We start from the raw sequence: 13582 nt of genomic DNA, 5'->3' as shown, positions 1-13582 counted from the left end.
GAGCCCATCTAGGGGCTGGTTCCATTCTACTCTTGGCCCACTTAGCCTTTCGAGGCTGGTGGCCCTTCCCGAGGGACCCTCGGAACCCTTCCGATGGTCCTGGTACATTATTGACGATCTCCGAAACTCTTCCGGAGATCATAACTCCAATTCCTGTATATGAATCTTTACATACGGACTATTTCAGAACTCTTCGTGACTTCCAGGATCTCATTCGGGACTCCAAACAACCTTTGGTAACCACATACTATTCGCATTACAACCCTAGCATCATCGAACCTTAAGTGTGTAGACCCTACGGGTTTGGGAAACATGCAGACATGACCGAGACTCCTCTCCGGTCAATAACGAACAGCGGGGTATGGATATCCATGCTGGTTCCCACATGTTCCACAATGATCTCATCGGATGAACCATGATGTCGAGGATTCAATCAATCCCGTATGCAATTCCCTTTGTCTATCGATATGATACTTCCCCGAGATTCGATCGTCGGTATCCCTATACTTTGTTCAATCTCGTTACTGGCAACTCCCTTTGCTCGTTCCGTAACACATCATCCCGTGGCTACCTCCTTAGTCACATTGAGCTCATTACAATGATGAATTACCGAGTGGGCCTAGAGATACCTCTCCATCACACGGCGTGACAAATCCCAGTCTCAATTCGTACTAACCCAATAGACATCTTTGGAGATGCATGCAGTGCACCTTTATAATCACTCAGTTATGTTGTGACTATTGTTACACCCAAAGCACTCCTACGGTATCCGGGCATTGGATAATCTCATGGTCTAAGGAAATGATACTTGACATTAGAAAGGCTTTAGCACACTTACAATATGATCTAGTGCTATGCTTCGGATTGGGTCTTGTCCATCACATCATTCACCTAATGATGTGCCCCCGTTATCAATGACATCCAATGTCCATGATCAGGAAACCATGATCATCTATTGATCAACGAGCTAGCCAACTAGAGGCTCACTAGGGACACATTATGATCTCTATATTCACACATGTATTATGGTTCCGGTTAATACAATTAGAGCATGAATAATAGACAATCATCATGAACTAGGAAATATAATAATAACCACTTTATTATTGCTTCTAGGGCATGTTTCCAACAATGGTGAGGCGAAGAACTCCGACGATCCTTCAAATCTGAGGATGCAGGAACAAAGTGGAAGAAGAGGACGTCGGGGAGGTGGTCCTGGATCGGCCTTGGCGTGGGAACGACTCCGTGGCATGCTTGACAAGCTCGTGAATGTGGTCTTTGGAGCTACACGAGCTCCTCACGCAGGCGACGAACTCCGGTAGGAGATCTCCATGGATCTTGTTGTGGCTGTAGGAGCAACATAAGGCGAGGAGAAGCGGCAACGGCGTAGAGGAGGGAGAGGGGGAGAGGGGAAAACCCTAGGCTCGCGGGTGGATGCGTTATAGGTGGAGGTGCAGGATCGGGTACTGCCATCGTGGCTAAGGCGGGCTCTGCCTACTTTTACTATGAGAGGGTGCGCGTGAGCTGGAAGAAGAAGGTGGGAGGAGAAGTCGTTACAGGTGGGGCCTCTCAATGGAAAAACCTTTGACTTATATTTAAAACAAAATTCAAAAATCCTCTCACAGAGATAGAGAAAGGTTTTGTATAAAATAGAATAAGTTTCCAGCTCACAAAATTAAGACCTATTTAACAAAATTGGTTGGATATCTTTAGAGACAGTAAATTAAATGCCCATTGTGGACCATCTAGCAGTGTTTTGCAAGTTTTAAAATAGCAGGAAAAAATAGAGCAAGCCTGAGAATTATTTCTAAATTACGTAAAGAATTATTATAGAGTTAGCAACATTTTTAAGGAGGTGTTGGGCGAAACAATATTACACCAAAACACAATACTTTTAATTAAAGAAAGATAGGGTATTCCAAGCATTTGAATGGAGGGTTTTTTACCCCACAAGCACCACTTGGATGTAAAGTACGCCATCACACCAACATACGCAAATCAACTATCACAACACCAAGGAGAAAATATAATGATGCATGACATGATATAATGATACAATTAAGTCATGAAGCCAATTTGATTAATTCAAACCACATGAGTCACAACATGGAAGTTTCACTCATGGGAAAGCATTACAAAGGTTTTGTAAAGTTCACTTGGGCTGTTAGAATCATCCTCTTCGGAGAGAGGGATGTAGTTGCTGTATTTGGAGTCATTGAGGTCCTCGCGGTTATCCGGATCCTCGTGCCCATTCGAATCATCGAATTGTTCTTCAAGAGCAGCGGGATCAACAAGATCTTTGGGATTGTCCGGGATATCGTTTTCTTCGGTGCATGTATTTCTTTCTCTGCCCTTGCGCCCCTTGTATCTTTTGCAATGACGTCGGCGCTTGGGAGGCTCTTCGTCATTGTTCTTGATTGTGGTGTCATTGCCAAAATTTTGCTACTGGGTCAACATCCACCGTCTTCTTCGGACTCAGACACAAGAACGAAACCGCCAAAAACATGAAACAGAACAAAGAGGAGTAGTACTGCAACTGAATCATAGTCTGACACTGTCGATGGTTGGCTGTCGTGAGGAGGGTGCATTGCTGCAATTGCTGGTAGGATTTTGGTGTTGCTATGTTCTTGCCGCAGATGATGATATATGTAGATGGGTGAGGTTTTGGACTCGAGATATTGCTGGGAGATCACATTACTTCCCGGTGGTGTCGTCACCCTTATCACCAGAAATGTCTACCATATAGACATCATAGGTGGAGGTGGTTGTCCACCATATAGTGGTGGGAGGATCAGTTGTGTCGACAACCTCATATATGTCATCGGCGTCATCCTAGTAGAACTCCAGCATATTGGTTAAATATTTGATAGTGGCTACCAAGTGGGTGGTGGGAGGGACGTAAAATTCCCCATGGCCTGACTCAAGACCAATCCAAGCGTAGGTTCAGGACAGGTCAACCGTAATGTTCATTGTCTGAATCCGGGCCAGTGTCTCGTTCAATGGCGAGAGGTTAGCCAGACTAGTCTTCTGGATTTCGTACAAAAACACGATAGTTGGCGCCCACCGTGCGGCAAGTGCACGGTGGAGTTGAGGTCTCAAAGGGAGCCCTTGCAGGGTCCGGGAGCTACGTGGTCATCCTCATGACCAAGAGTCACCGCGGAAAGTGTTACATCGACAATTCAAGCTAAGGTCCAGAGGTTGGTTCAATCGAATCAGGATACCATGTCCCCTTAGGCAAGATCCATGCCTTCATCGGCAAGATCGGAATGTCGGTTCCCAAGCCGGGCATCTGCATCGACATCGCCGGGACGGCTCGGCTCGCCCAACCCGTCACGTCTCGGATTGGACGACGTCGCGTCTTTGTCGACTTCACATAGGGGGCTAGCCTCCCGGATGAGCCAGAAGCTGGAGGAGATACCTCTGTCAATTCTGACGGTGAGTCATCAATCGGAGATACTGACTCGATCTTCCCTCTCCACGAGGGAAGGCTGGACGGGTTCCCTGAGGTAGCGATCTCTAAAGGGTCACACGAACCACCCCGCCAAGTCGCTATCTATATGGCGGGGGCCACGGCAGCTCAAAACCAGCCAAACGCGACAACCGCCTATGGGGCCAGCGGATTTGGGAAGACGCCAGCCCAGGCCATGTCAAATCGGATGGTTGAGATGTCAAAACTCATGGTAGTAGCCGTGACGACTGATAACCCAGAGGAAGTTAATGCTGAATTGGCCAAACTTCGTGAAGAGATGGCTCAGAAAAAGCACCAGATCGACGCGGAGAAGACCCGGATGGCGGATGAGCAGGCTAAAATCGATGAAGAGGTGGAACATTTGAAGTTGGAGTCATGGCGACTGATGACCCACAAGTATAGGGGATGTATCGCAGTCCTTTCGGTAAGTAAGAGTGTCGAACCCAAGGAGGAGCAGAAGGAAATGACAAGTGGTTTTCAGCAAGGTATTCTCTGCAAGCACTAAAATTATCGGTAAAAGATAGTTGCGGGATAAGATAATTCGTAACGGGTAACAAGTAACAATAGTAACAAAGGTGCAGCAAGATGGCCCAATCCCTTTTGTAGCAAGGGAGAAGCCTGGACAAACTCTTATATAAGGTAAAGTGCTCCCGAGGACACATGGGAATTTCTGTCAAGCTAGTTTTCATCATGTTCATATGATTCGCGTTTGCTACTTTGATAGTTTGATATGTGGGTGGACCGATGCTTGGGTGCTGTCCTTACTTGGACAAACATACCACTTATGATTAACCCCTCTCGCGAGCATCCGCAACTATGAAAGAAAAATTAAGAGAAAGTCTAACCGTAGCATTAAACGGTTGGATCCAAATCAGCCCCTTGTGAAGCAAGCATAAACTAGGGTTTAAGCTTTTTCCACTCTAGCAACCCATCATCTACTTATTACTTCCCAATGCCTTCCTCTAGGACCAACTAATGGTGAAGTGTCATGTAGTCGACGTTCACATAACACCACTAGAGGAAAGATAACATACAACGTATCAAAATATCGAACGAAAACCAAATTCACATGACTACTTATAGCAAGACTTATCCCATGTCCTCAGGAACAAACGTAACTACTCACAAAGCATAATTGTGGTTATGATCATAGTGGTATTGAATAGCATTAAGGACCTGAACATATGATCTTCCACCAAGTAATCCAACTAGCATCAACTACAAGGAGTAATTAACACTACTGGCAACCTTACAAGTACCAATCGGAGTCGCGAGACAGAGATTGGGTACAAGAGATGAACTAGGGTTTGGAGATGAGATGGTGCTAATGGAGATGTTGGTGGAGATGAGTCCCCTCCAATGATAGGAGTGTTGGTGATGACGATGGCGATGATTTCCCCCTCTGGGAGGGAAGTTTCCCCGGCAGGATGACCTTGCCGGAGCTCTAGATTGGTTCTACTCAAGTTCCGCCTCGTGGCGGCGGCTTTTCTTCCCGAAAGCTGTCCCTTGATTTTTTCTGGGACGAAACCCTCTATATAGCAGAAGATGGGAGCCGGAGGGGTAACAGGGGGCCCACGAGCCCCCAGGCGCGCCCAGGGGGGTCGGGGCGCGCCTGCAGGCTCGTGACCTCCTGGTGGCTCCCCTCCAGTATTTCTTCCGCCCAATATTTTTTATATATTCGAAAATAATTCCTCACTGATTTTCACGGCTTTTGGAGTTGTGCAGACTAGGTATCTCAAACTTTCTCCTTTTCCAGCCCAGAAATCGAGCTGCCGGCATTCTCCCTCTTCATGTAAACCTTATAAAATAATAGATAAAAGGCATAAGTATTGTACCATAATGTGTAATAACAGCCCATAATGCGATAAAGATCAATATAAAAGCATGATGCAAAATGGACTTATCAACTCCCCCAAGCTTAGACCTCGCTTGTCCTCAAGCAAAAGCCGAGATCAATAAATATGCCCACATGTTTAGAGGTAGAGGTGTCAATAAAATAAAATACATACATGCGGCCATCATGATCATATTTAGAACAGCAATATCGTCATATAATCTCTTATGCTAAAGTGACAATTCCTTCACAATGTGAAGTACAGATCAAGAACCTTATTGAGAATTAACAACCAATAGTCTTTAATCATTGAAGCAATTGCAATTTATCATAGCATTGAAAAGAGTCAAATAAGAGCTTTTAGATCATATCCACATACTCAATCATCTTTTAGTCTTTTACAATTGCTAAAACTCACGCGGTACTCATGAGATCAAAGTTTTAGTTGGACATAGAGAAAGATAGGGGCTTATAGTTTCGCCTCCCAACTATTTACCTCAAGGGTAATGTCAACAATAATAATTCATTATTACTTACTTCCAAGTTTATATATGAATATATATCTTTCCCTAGCACATGACGCTTGCCAAGATAACGGCGAAATAAGGAATTGGTGTCGATCACCATGACTCTTTTATAGATAAAAAGTAAAGGTACAAGATAGGCCCTTCGCAGAGGGAAGCAGAGGTTGTCATGCGCTTTTGAGGTTTGGATGTGTGATCTCTTAGTGTGAAGGAACGTCACTTTATATTGCCTCCTGTGATAAAGAACTTTATTATGCAGTCTGTCACTTTTATGTCTTCCTCATCATAGGGTCGTACAAAGCTTATTTTCCACACACTAATAGATCATACATATTTAGGGAGCAATTTTAATTGCTTGCACCAATGACAACTTACTTGAGGGATCTTATTCAATCCATAGGTAGGTATGGTGGACTCTCATGGCAAAACTAGGTTGAGGGTTTATGGATGCACAAGTAGTATCTCTACTTAGTGTGGAAGTTTTGGCTGATATGAGGTGGAAGCAAGCGTCACATGATAAGGGATCTCTAGTCATATAACATTGTTCGGAACCAAGCAAACATAATTCATTATGTTGTCTTCCTTGTCCAACATCTACTTCTTAGCATGTAATAGTTTAATGAGTGTTCACAATCATAGACCGTGTCAAAGATGATATATTTATATGTGAACCTCTCTTTCTTTATTCCTTCCTATTAATTGCAACAATGACCAAGGTCTACGTTTGTCCACCCACAACATGTTTCAATCAACATTCCTTTTATATGTGAAGCCACCACTTCCCACAGGATCATCACATGATCTTTCATGCTTTTGTTCTATTATTATTCTTTTCTTTAGATCATGGCATGAAGCAAAGCCCTTAACTAAAACACTCTTTATTATATAACTCACGAACTTTATTACATTGGGGATAACACAAAGCAAAACACAAGCCTAGATCATACTAAGAACTTTATTCTACTAGATAAAGATATTACCAAAAAGGATCGAACTAAGATAAAGGTAAAGGCAAAAGATGTGATGGTGATACGATACCGGGGCAACTCCCCCAAGCTTGGAAAAAGCCAAGGGGAGTGCCCATACCCATGTGTTTAATAGTCTTCCTGACGTTTACTGATATTACCTATTCTTTGACATTCATCACAAGACAATAAAAACTTACGAGCATCCTTGAAGGGAGTAGGCCAATAAAAACCGGATTGCAATACCTTGTGTGCAGTTCTATCTCCCGCATGGTGTCCTCCGTAAGCCTGAGAGTGACACTTCTATAGGATCTGTCCCTGTTCATGCTCAGGTACAGAACGTCTAATTACACCATCTACTCCTTATTTATAAAGGCGAGGATCATCCCAAAAGTAATGTCTCAAATCATAAAAGAACTTTTTCTTTTGTTGGTATGTGAAACTAGGTGGTATATATGTAGCAACAATACAAATAGCATAATCAGCATACCATGGTGTACTACGTGAAGCATTGATGACATTCAATTGTTCATCAGGAAAGCTATCATCAATAGGTTGTGGGTCATCAATAACAGTCTCTAACCTAGATAAGTTATCTGCTAGGGGGTTCTCAGCACCCTTCCTATCAACAATATGCAAATCAAATTCTTGTAGCAAGAGAACCCATCTAATAAGTCTAGGTTTAGCATCTTTCTTTTCCATGAGATATTTAATAGCAGCATGATCAGTGTTTATAGTAACTTTGGAATCAACAATATAAGATCTGAACTTATCACATGCAAACAAAACTGCTAAAAATTCTTTTTCAGTAGTAGCATAGTTTCTTTGGGCACTGTCTAGAGTTTTACTAGCATAATGAATAACATTTAATTTCTTATCAACTCTTTGTCCTAGAACAGCACCTACAACATAATCACTAGCATCACACATAACTTCAAAAGGTAGGTGCCAATCAGGTAGTTGCACAATTGGTGCAGTTATCAAGGCCTTCTTAAGTATTTCAAATGCTTCTTCACAATCATCATAAAAAACAAATGGATTATGTTTTTGCAAGAGATTGGTGAGAGGCCTAGAAATCATAGAGTAGTCTTTAATAAACCTTCTATAGAAACCAGCATGACCAAGGAAACTTCTTATGCCTTAACGTCTGTAGGGCATGGCATTTTCTCGATCACATCAATTTTAGCCTTATCGACTTTAATACCTCTTTCAGAAATTTTATGTCCCAAGACAACGCCTTCATCCACCATAAAGTGGCACTTCTCCCAATTCAAGACAAGGTTAGTATCTTTACGTCTCTACAAAACTCGATCAAGGTTTCTCAAGCAATCATCAAAAGAAGATCCGTAAACAGAAAATCATCCATGAAAACCTCAACAATCTTTTCACAGAAGTCAGAGAATATAGCCATCATACATCTTTGAAAGGTAGCAAGTGCATTACATAAACCAAAATGCATACGTCTATAAGAAAAGGTACCGAAAGGGCGAGTAAAATTGGTTTTCTCCTGATCAGATTGTGCAACAGGTATTTGGGAGAAACCAGAATAACCATCTAGAAAGCAAAAGTGTGTATGTTTAGAAAATCTTTCTAGCATTTGATCAATAAAATGTAAAGGGTAATGATCTTTCTTAGTAGCTTCATTTAATTTCCTAAAATCAATTACCATCCTATAGCCAGTAACAATTCTTTGTGGGATCAATTCATCTTTATCATTAGGGACAATGGTAATACCTCCCTTCTTAGGGACACAATGCACCAGACTTACCCAATCAATATGATCAACATGATAAATAATACCTGCTTCCAGGAGCATTAGTATTTCTTTTCTTACCGACTCTTTTATCTTAGGAATTAATCTTCGTTGGTGATCGGCAACTGGTTTGGAATCAGGATCATTTTTAATTTTATGCTCGCATAGAGTGGGACTAATGCCCTTAAGATCATCAAGAGTATATCCAACAGCAGCATGGTGCTTCCTCAGAGTTTTCAATAATTTCTTTTCTTCATGCTCTGAAAGGTTAGCACTAATAATAACAGGACATATCTCTTTTTCATCAAGATAAGCATACTAAGAGTATGAGGTAATTGTTTAAGCTCAAACATAGGATCACCCTTTGGTGGAGGTGGATCTCCAAGTAATTCAACAGGCAAATTATTCTGAAGGATAGGATGTTGTTCAAATATAACTCTATCTATCTCATTCCTTTCATCGATATGCATATCATTTTCATGTTAAAGCAAGTATTGCTCTAAAGGATCAGTAGGAGGCACATCAATAGAAGCAAGAGCAATAATTTCATCCTTACTAGACAATTCTTTTTCATGAGGTTGTCTACCAAACTTAGAAAAATTAAATTCATGTGACACATGTCCAAAGCCAACAGTAACAGTTTGTTTCTCACAATCAATTTGAGCATGAACAGTATTGAAGAAAGGTCTACCAAATATGATGGGACAAAAGCTATCTTGTGTGGTACCAAGAACGATAAAATCAGTAGGATACTTAGTTTTACTACATAAGACTTCAACATCTCTAACAATTCCCACAGGGAAGATAGTATCTCTATGAGAAAGTTTAATAGTAACATCAATAAATTCCATCTCGACAGGTGCAATCTCATCTTTAATTTCATTATATAAAGATTGAGGTATTGCACTAACACTAGCACCCTTGTCACATAAACCATGATAACAATGATCTCCTATCTTAACAAAAACAGCAGGCATGCCAACAACAGGTGGTTTCTTAATGTAAGCACTAGGAACAATAGAATCATTATAGGAAATAAATTTCTCTTCAACTATATTTGGTTTTACTACATTAACTTCTATGGGAGGATGATATTTAAACCACTTCTCCTCAGGGAGATTAATATGAGCAACAAATGATTCACATAAAGAAGCTACTATCTGAGAGTCAAGTCCATGTTTAGCGCTAAAATCATGAAAAGTATTTGTTTCAACGAAGGATTTAACGCAATTGAACTTAAGATTCATACCTGACTCCTTACCTTCATCAAACTCGCAATCTTCAGAGTTTCGTTTAATAGTTTCTAATAAATCCCTTTGAAATCAATATCTCTCTTCATAAAAGAACCGGTACAAGAAGTGTCAAGCATGGTGCGATTGTCATGAGAAAGGCGAGCATAAAAGTTCATAATAATAATTTCTCTAGGGAGCTCAAGGTTGGGGCATGAATATAACATTGACTTAATCCTCCCCTAAGCTTGAGCGGTACTTTCTCTATCACGAGGCCAAAAATTATAGATATAATTCCGATCACGATGTACCAAATGCATAGTATAATACTTGTGATGAAATTCCAATTTCAATCGGTTGTAGTTCCATTATCAAGTGTCATCACATAGCCTATACCAAGTCAATGCTTTATCCCTCAAAGATAAGGTAAAGACCTTCTTCTTGACCTCATCCTCGGGCAAACTTGCAAGCTTAAATAAACCACAAACTTCATATACATAGATTAGATGCAAGTCGGGATGTGATGTTCCATCTCGTGTAAAAGGATTAGCCAACAGTTTCTCTAGCATACCCGAAGGAATTTCATAATAAATATTTTTAGTAGGTGCAGTAGGTTGAGGAGAAACTCTTTGTTATTCCGGTGAAGGTGAAGATACCCCAAACAAGCCCCTCAAAGGATTAGTTTCCATAGTGACAAGTGACAATAAATTTCAGCACACTATATAAATGTTTCCTTACCAAATTCCTCTAAGCAAAGGCGCCTCACTCCCCGACAATGGTGCCAGAAAAGAGTCTTGATGAACCACAAGTATAGGGGATCTATCATAGTCCTTTTGATAAGTAAGAGTGTCGAACCCAATGAGGAGTAGAAGGAAATGACAAGTGGTTTTCAGCAAGGTATTCTCTACAAGCACTGAAATTATCGGTAACAGATAGTTGCGGGATAAGATAATTTGTAACGGGTAACAAGTAAAAATAGTAAGAAAGGTGCATCAATATGTTCCAATCCATTTTGTATCAATTGACAAGCATGGACGAACTCTTATATAAGGTAAAGCGCTCCCGAGGACACATGGCAATTTCTGTCCAGCTAGTTTTCATCATGTTCATATGATTCGCGTTCGCTACTTTGATAGTTTGATATGTGGGTGGACCGGTGTTTGGGTCCTGTACTTACATGGACAAACATCCCACTTATGATTAACCCTCTCGCAAGCATCCTCAACTACGAAAGAAGAATTAAGACAAAGTCTAACCATAGCATTAAACTGGTGGATCCAAATCAGCCCCTTGCGAAGCAACGCATAAACTAGGGTTTAAGCTTCTGTCACTCTAGCAACCCGTAATCTACTTATTACTTCCTAATGCCTTCCTCTAGTCCCAATTAATGGTGAAGTCTCATGTAGTCGACGTTCACATAACACCACTAGAGGAAAGACAACATACAATAGATCAAAATATCGAACGAATACCAAATTCACATGACTACTTATTGCAGGACTTATCCCATGTCCTCAGGAACAAACGTAGCTAATCACAAAGAATAATTATGTTCATGATTAGAGAGGTATTAAATAGAATTAAGGATCTGAACATATGTTCTTCCACCAAGTAATCCAACTAGCATCAACTAGAAGGAGTAATTAACACTAGTGGCAACCTTACAAGTACCAATTGGAGTCGCGAGAGGGAGATTGGGTACAAGAGATGAACTAGGGTTTGGAGATGAGATGGTGCTGATGGAGATGAGTCGCCTCCGATGAGAGGAGTGTTGGTGATGACGATGGCGACGATTTCCCCCTCCGGGAGGGAAGTATCCCCGGGAGGACGGCCCTGCCGGAGCTCTAGATTGGTTCTGCTCAAGTTCCGCCTCGTGGCGGCGGCGTTTCTTCCCAAAAGCTCTCCCTTAATTTTTTTTCTGGGACTAAACCCTCTATATAGCAGAAGATGGGAGCCGGAGGGGTAACAGGGGGCCCACGAGCCACCCAGGCGTGCACAGGGCGGTGGGGCGCGCGTGGCAGGCCCGTGACTTCCATGTGGCTCCCCTCCACTGTTTCTTATGCCCAGTATTTTTTACATATTCCGAAATAATTCCTCTCTGATTTTCACGGCTTTTGGAGTAGTGCAGAATAGGTATCTCAAACTTGCTCCTTTTCCAGCACAGAATTCCAGCTGCCGGCATTCTCCCTCTTCATGTAAACCTTATAAATAAGAGAGAAAAGGCATAAGTATTGTACCATAATGTGTAATAACAGCCCATAATGCGATAAATATCAATATAAAAGCATGATGCAAAATGGACGTATCAGCGACTTGAACTCCAGCGAGTCGCATCGGACGTTGTTTATTAGAGGAGGCCTCAGAGTAATGTCCCACCCAACCTTAACCCTACTCGCTTGTTCAGTGGCCTGCATATACCTGGCGCGGACCATAACCTGCCTCGCTAGAGCAATCCGCAGGTTGAGATTGTCCTTCAGCCAATGCAACCCCCGTTGAACCCGCAGGCGGCTTAACAGTTCCAAAGACCTCAAGGTCACTTCTCCAACACGGTGGATAATGTGCTGGCTGCGACCCACCACTTGGAGTCTATTCCTATTTGTGGGAACACCGCATTGGAAGTGGAGGCAAGGAATGACATCGAGATGTTAAATGCGGCAGTAGTCCAGCAGGTGCAATTTTCATACGTGATCGTTTGCACTCCACACCGCAGGCAAGCCTGACGAAGAGTTGCCTAGATGATCCTCCGGCCATTTCCAGCGATGGCCGTCGACACCAACCTCAGATCAATCCACCAGAGCCGCCATCATCAAATGCTCAGGTGCTTGTCAATGTTGCACGAGCCGCTCGGCAGGAAGAGGCAGAGGCAGCAACGACATTGGCGGGTCAGGGAGCTCCTCCATACACCCAGCTGGCTCCTGGATACAGTGGGCAAAGAGGAAGGAATGTAGGTGTTCCCTGCCCATATTTTTCACTAGGTAATGAGCGCATGCCCAGAGACTTCAACGACCCTCGTAAGGTACCCAACTATACACCCAATCTTGAGCCAGGAGCGTGGGTTGAGAGCTATGAGTTGTCTATGGACATGCTTGATGCTAGCGACGTAGTCTAAGCCAAGTATTTCACCATGATGTTGGAAGGGTCGGCCCGCATGTGGTTAAAAAATCTACCCCCAACTCCATAAACACTTGGGAGGAACTCAAGGAGCACTTCGTCAAAAACTTTTGAGGAACCTACAAGCGTATGATGACCATTGTAGATCTACAACATTGTGTTCAGCGGGCGGATGAATCAGCTCACCATTGGATAAGGCAGGTCGCGGAGATCATCCACTCTTCGGATGACATTATGAAGGCTCAGGCCATGCTGATCTTGGAGAAGAACTATCATTTTCAGCCCCTCGAGTTGAAGGTTGGCCGCCTCAAGCGGAAGGTGCAAGATATGGGCGAGTTGATCGACACCCTCACCAGGTATGCTGAGTCGAACGACGTGAAGGATGTTGGCTCCGATGACGAGAAGACCAGTGAAGTTAAAAGGGGAGACGGATCTAAGGGTCACTTCCAGACTCGTGGGCACAGTAACAACCAGGGAGGTCAAGGAAAAAAGAAGGCAGCAAGATGGCGTGTCTGATTTTGTTGCTAACACCAATGCCGGACCCCGGAACCAGCGTCAGAACATGAGTCAGGGCGGCTTTCAGGAACGGGGCTTTAGTAGAAGGAAGCAACACAATTATGAAGAGCTGCTCAAGGGACCTTGCCACAAATATAGTACCCCAGGTGCCCAGTCTACTCAATCTTGGGAAAACTGCTTT

The 13582-nt window shown here is 42.7% G+C and overlaps 1 pseudogene; it reads right to left on the bottom strand.

The window, feature by feature from the left end:
* Positions 1–4687: 4687 nt before the first annotated feature.
* Positions 4688–11969, bottom strand: LOC123409098 (annotated as a pseudogene).
* Positions 11970–13582: the final 1613 nt, after the last annotated feature.

Source organism: Hordeum vulgare, chromosome 1H (assembly GCF_904849725.1).
Source record: "Hordeum vulgare subsp. vulgare chromosome 1H, MorexV3_pseudomolecules_assembly, whole genome shotgun sequence".
In the NCBI taxonomy this organism is placed as follows: Eukaryota; Viridiplantae; Streptophyta; class Magnoliopsida; order Poales; family Poaceae; genus Hordeum; species Hordeum vulgare.
Note: the sequence above shows the minus strand (reverse complement) of the source record. Positions and strands in the feature narration are given on the sequence as shown.